General features: G+C 35.5%; 1 protein-coding gene across 6 annotated transcripts in view; it reads right to left on the reverse strand.

Moving 5' to 3' along the window:
• Positions 1-6,000, reverse strand: part of Eaf (ELL-associated factor) — a 55,206-nt gene that overhangs the window by 7,826 nt on the left and 41,380 nt on the right. The window lies entirely within an intron of this gene.

Raw genomic sequence — 6,000 nt, forward strand, 5'->3', positions numbered from 1 at the left:
GCATCAATGTGCGCTTCAAGCGCTTTGTCATCCCCAACTAATTTTTCTGTACTCAAGCGCTCATCTACATTTACATATTTAAATTCTTATCAGTACTCATAATCGTTTCTTAGTAAATGCTTTCAGTTTGTTTACTAGACATCGGTCAAAAAAAAAAAACNGGTTTTTAAAAGTAAACAATTCTATATTAAAAATTCTACAGTTCACTGACCGTTTTTTTTTCTTTTGTGCATCAATGTGCGCTTCAAGCGCTTAGTCATCCCCAACTAATTTTTCTGTACTCAAGCGCTCATCTACATTTACATATTTAAATTCTTATCAATACTCATAATCGTTTCTTAGTAAATGCTTTCAGTTTGTTTACCAGACATCGGTCAAAAAAAAAACCCCAACCAAATGTGAATTAGAAAAAAGAACACCACAAATAAATAGCTTGTGTTGATTTCCAAGTAATTATTACAAATACAAAGATTTATTTATGTGCAACACCATATTTCTTATGGCACACAAAGAAAAATCCAAAACTCCTGATTGTTGCAATAACGAATATAATGGTAATTCCAAACAAACAAAAAATCTTCGGTACAGTGCATTTTCAACGACGACAGGTTTCCTGGTGTGGCATAAATTATGCAACACACCAAAAAGCTGTACAACGGCAAAAAACACACCTCAAATACCGCAGACTGGCAAACCGAAATATATATATAAGAAAAATAAAAGCAGAGTATCAAGAAGGAGTGAATGGAAAATCACAGAAAAAACCACAGCAAACTAAAAGTGCACAAAAAGTGATCGCAATGCATATGTAATGTAAAGTTGGAGCTGCAATAACAATAAAACCGCACAGCACAAGAAAGATTAGCAAAATATATTTGTAATAAAATATGGAGTCTAAAATGTTATTTATGTGTACATATGTAAGTACATACATTAAACAAAAATTGCTCGACTATGGTGGTTTTTGGAAATGGAGCGATATAGTACATATTGCATAGAAATATATATTTTTTTAACTTTCGAGACAAGAAAATAAAATAAATTTAAATAATTTGGGTGTTCACACTTGATAACCAGGCAGGTTATCTGGTTCAAAATTATTATTCCGTAGTGTGTTTTATTGTTGTAAACTGAATAAAAAAATATAACCACAGCCAGGCAAGTGTGAACACCCACAATATTAAATTAAAATACAGTCATGTGAAAAATAATACTACCACGACATTTTGTCTAGCTTAACTTTTATTTACTTAATGTTTATTATTTCTGTATAAAAACCATTACATAAGTCCAAATTTCGGACTTTGTAGAAACGTTAGAAAAATTCAAACAAATTTTACAACATACTCCGTTTTAAGAATTCAAAATTCCAGCTTAATAAAGTGCAAGTTTATACAAAAAACATTGTCGAACGTACTTTGTAAGAAAAAAAAATTTGACACCGTCAGCAAAAAAAGATTACCAATGCGAATTCTTGTGATTGTGAAATTTTGTTGAATTTTTCTACAAAGTTTGAAATTTAGACTTACTATATGGTTTTTGTTAAATACCAGCAAAACTGTCGGTTTGTCTATCATTCGTTGTCGTTGAGCCCAACCATCGTTAGGCCCAGAAAACGAGCTGTTTCCACGGGGTTGGATCTGAGACAGAGGAGTGTTAGCTGAGTATTATTGAGCTGACTTGTGAAGAGGAGGTTGGTGTTATGGGGAGAGTCTCGAGATGCTGCGAACTCATATATGGAGGTCGAGTTTGGATTAGTAGCTGTTTAAGCCGCTACAATATCCTATCCGTAATTGGGATTGGACTCCGGTGACGGCACTCATAGGTCGAGAACTATGGTAGATGTCAATCGACTCTCTATGAATATATATATATATATATGGGCGAAGGCTCTTCCTCAAGCAAGGGACGTTGATTTCGTCGGGGAGAAGAGGGTTAGGCTCCGTGTAGTTCTTCTGTCATACGTCGCCAATGGGAGAAAAAATTATCGAACAAGTAGGAATGCCTTCAACGTGTGTAGCTAAGTCAATAACTAACGTTCGAAAAGCTAACGCTATCGGAAAAGCTACTTTCAAAAATCTACATTTTTTTGCTAATTATGTAAAGGTTATTCTCGCAAATAGTACACATAAAAATAAACAGAAATATGTAAAAGAAGAAAGACAAAAAATACTATTTAGGATAAAAGATGACCCCACGACCCCATAATCCACTATTTAAACCTTGGTAATACACAAATGAGATTTTCACTATTTAACAGCTCATAAATCATTTCAGAGCTTGAAATTTTCTATAAAAAGCAATATAAAAGTTTAAAAAATTAGTACACTCATAAAATATAGACATATTCATTCATTTAACGAACAAAAGGCGAATGACTGTCTGACAGCCGCCAAGTAAACCGCAACTGCACAAAACAACCAACATTCATGCCACATAGGCAAACATCAGGCAAGCAAAGAATAAAGCTATTGCTCAACTAGCTAACCATTAATCCATCCATCTAGCTGTCCCTCTGTCAGCCAGCCGTTGATGGTGAGTAAGTTTGCATGTAGCTTTTTATTTCAGTTTTCCGTTCACCAGCGCTTTTGTGCTTGCTTAGTTATTAAAAGTCAAGTCATCTCAAGGCCGAAAAATTATTGCACTTTTGTTTTGGTGGTGTTGTTAAAGTAACAAACGACTAAATAAATACAAAAAAAAAACAGTATAAGCTATCTCGTATAGTAAATCAACGTTTATGTATATGTATATGTATATGTATGTACATATGTTTTGGCTCCACCAGGTTAACGCCTGAGTCAGCGTCAGCGTGCACGTCCGCTACCACAAATGTCTAAAAGATCAACTCCAACGTCATCGTCACCATCGTCGCGCGCGGCACATTCACCGCATTTCGATTCAGGGCTGTATTTGTTCAATACCCTTGTGCGGCGCATGCAAACTGGTCCGGTTCGGGGCCATTAACGTACTTATAAAGATTTACAGTATCGATCATATAAATAGTACCCCCATTTCAAAGTGATATTATTTTAAAAATTTTCCATTAAAATACGGTTCATTCTCTAACAAAACCCAAGCTTTAAACTTTGTAGAAAACTAAAATTCTAAAGAAATTCAACAAATATTCATACAAATTTCAAACTTATTTCTCGGTGTAATAATACGCAAGTTTCAAGTGGCTGAAAATTGCCGTTGATTTTTTAGAATTTTTTCGCCATATAAAAATTAATAAACTATAAAACTGTATGCTTTTTGGAAAAAAGTTTAAAATTTGGATACAATTTTTATGGGTTTTGTTAGAGAATGTACCAGGGACGTGAACCGGATGAAAAATTTGGTCGGTTCGGTTCAGCGGATCGAACCGTTGTTGCACTTTTGGATTGGTTCGTCAAAGCGGGTTTTTTGGTCTTTGAACCGGGGTTTCGGTTCGGTTCAACGGTTCGAAAAAAAAACTAAAAAAATAACGCGCAAATTTAAATGTCAAGTGTCAAGTGTAACAACGCGCAAGGTTAAGGGTCAAGTGAGATGGGCTGCCTTTACATTTGATATTGTCACATGGTAAAAAAACATGGTAGGTATTACCCATGATCCAACTACACAAGATCTGACAAGATGAAGCAAAAGAAAAAAGTAATTTTCTGGCTGACGTTTGTAATTTCGGCGCCATGTTATTTTCTGTGAAAAGTAAACAAAGAATATGAAGACGAAGCATAAAGAAAAAATGCAAGCAATGTTGTGCACATGTTTGTGCTAACCAATTTATTATTTTTGTAAGTGTTTTTGCATCCAATCACCGCGCACTTCATTTTAATTACATTTGCACAAAAAATCACTGAAATAAACCACCTTCTTTTTAAATTATGATTATATGTATGTATATGTGTTTACAGCGATTCACTTGATCTGTACAAATTAAAATGTGGTGAGCTTCAAGTAGAAATATCCGCGTTGGAAAACAAAATCGCAGTGCTCGAGGCACAAACAAGCGAAACAAATTTGGAAAATAAGTCAAAATTACATCGCTACAACATGGAGAGCATATCGTCTGCAATGTGCATTTACTCCGCGGGACCGCGTTGCTACAAGCTATTACGGAAGATGAACTACCCATTTCCATCTCCTTCGACTTTGCGCAGATGGGCGTCAAAGCTTTGTGTTGAGCCCGGCTTGCAAGTACAAACTTTGGCGCACATGAAATCGATTGACTTACCGAACGAAGAAAAGTTGTGCGTATTGTCATTTGACGAAATGAAGGTGCGTGAAGAGTGGTCTTTTGACCGAAAAAATGACGTAATTTTAGCGCCAAAACGAATGGTTCAAGTGGGTATGGTGCGATCGTTGCGCGGCAATTGGAAGCAACCTATATTTTATAACTATGATTGCAAAATGACGAAAACTACCATTCGCCTCATACTAAGAGAGCTGTACACAATTGGGTACACCGTAATTGCTGCCGTAAGCGACTTAGGTCCCGACAACCAAAAGGTTTGGAGGTTGATGCAAGTAACCACACAACAACCTTACTTCAAGCATCCCTCAGATGAGAGCAAGTTAGTATTCGTTTTCGCCGACGTGCCACATTTAATAAAGCTGGTTCGGAACCACTTTGCTGATGATGGCTTTTTGATTAATTCTACTTTTGTCAACAAAGCAACCATAGAAGAGCTTATATCTCTATGTAATGCAGATTTAACAATACTGGCGAAAGTATCACTGGAGATGTTGAACGTGAAAGGCGCTGGTAAATAAAATTATGTCTTTTACGATAATATAAACATCGTTTTCTAAAAAAGAAAATGAGAGTATATAATATCGCAAAAACTCTTAAAAATATGTATATGGAATGTATGTTTCTAAAACTTAAGATTTTATTTAACAGCGCGACAAAAAGTTAAGTACGCGACTAAACTTTTTTCGCATACTACAGCTTCAGCACTTACGCGCTCCGCCCAACTGGGCTTATGTAAAAACGTTGAAAGGTTCCTAGAGTGCGCCGCTTTATTTCAAACTATAAATGATTGGTTTGATATTTTCAATTCGAAAACCGCATCGAAAGACTCTCGTGCGCTTAGCAAAGCATACGGGCTATCAATTACCCAGCAAAATGCAGTACTCGAGAAAATGAACCATTTTGTAAAAAACTTACTTCCGTTCCGTTTAAATGGGAAACTACTTCCGTTTCAACGAGGCATTTTGCAAGTAAACAACGCGCTTCCCCTTTTGTTTAACTACCTTAGTCAAAATTATGGTGTGTCTTATATTATTACAAGCAAGTTAAATCAAGACTGTCTTGAAAACTTCTTCAGTGTAATACGGGCGAAAGGAGGGCTGCATGACCATCCGTCACCTCTCGAATTCAAGTACAGATTTCGATCATACCTTCTAGGTAATTTTTTAACCACTTAAAGAAATTATTGTTGTTGTCATAAAGATTCTAAAATGTATGCATGAACTTTATTAGGGCGAAACGAAACTATTTTGAGCACGGAAACAAATGTTGAGTCTTCAAGTGAAGTAATGTTAAAATTTGAGGAGGAGTTGCTCAGTGAAAATGTTTTCAAACCACTTAACGATATTGAAATATCCGCAGAAGAAGAACTCGAGGTAAACTCCTTACCCTTTCGTTTTTATTTGATTTCTAATTTTTTTAAGTAGCTCCCAGAAGAGCATGAAGCAGAAGATTTCATCAGTCCACTCAAAGATGTGGAATATGATGGACTTGAAAATTTTGCCGGCTACATAATTTCGAAAATGGGGTTGACAAAACTAGGCTTCAGGACGCATGAAGAAAGTGATCAAAATTATACGTATGTTAACTGTTTATCGGAGGGCGGTCTGTACAAGCCTAATTCAAGTTTTTTGCATACATTGGAAATTTTGGATTCAAAATTTGTTGAAATTAATGGTGATTCGCTAACCACAAAGCCAAAATTTTTGCAAAATTTGATGAGAAATTTAAAAGTAAATTTGGACCAAAATATTATAAAAAGATGTTATTTA

This window comes from Rhagoletis zephyria, unplaced genomic scaffold, assembly GCF_001687245.7.
Source record: "Rhagoletis zephyria isolate East Lansing unplaced genomic scaffold, Rhagoletis_zephyria_1.1 Rzeph_scaffold_01978, whole genome shotgun sequence".
Classification (NCBI taxonomy): Eukaryota; Metazoa; Arthropoda; class Insecta; order Diptera; family Tephritidae; genus Rhagoletis; species Rhagoletis zephyria.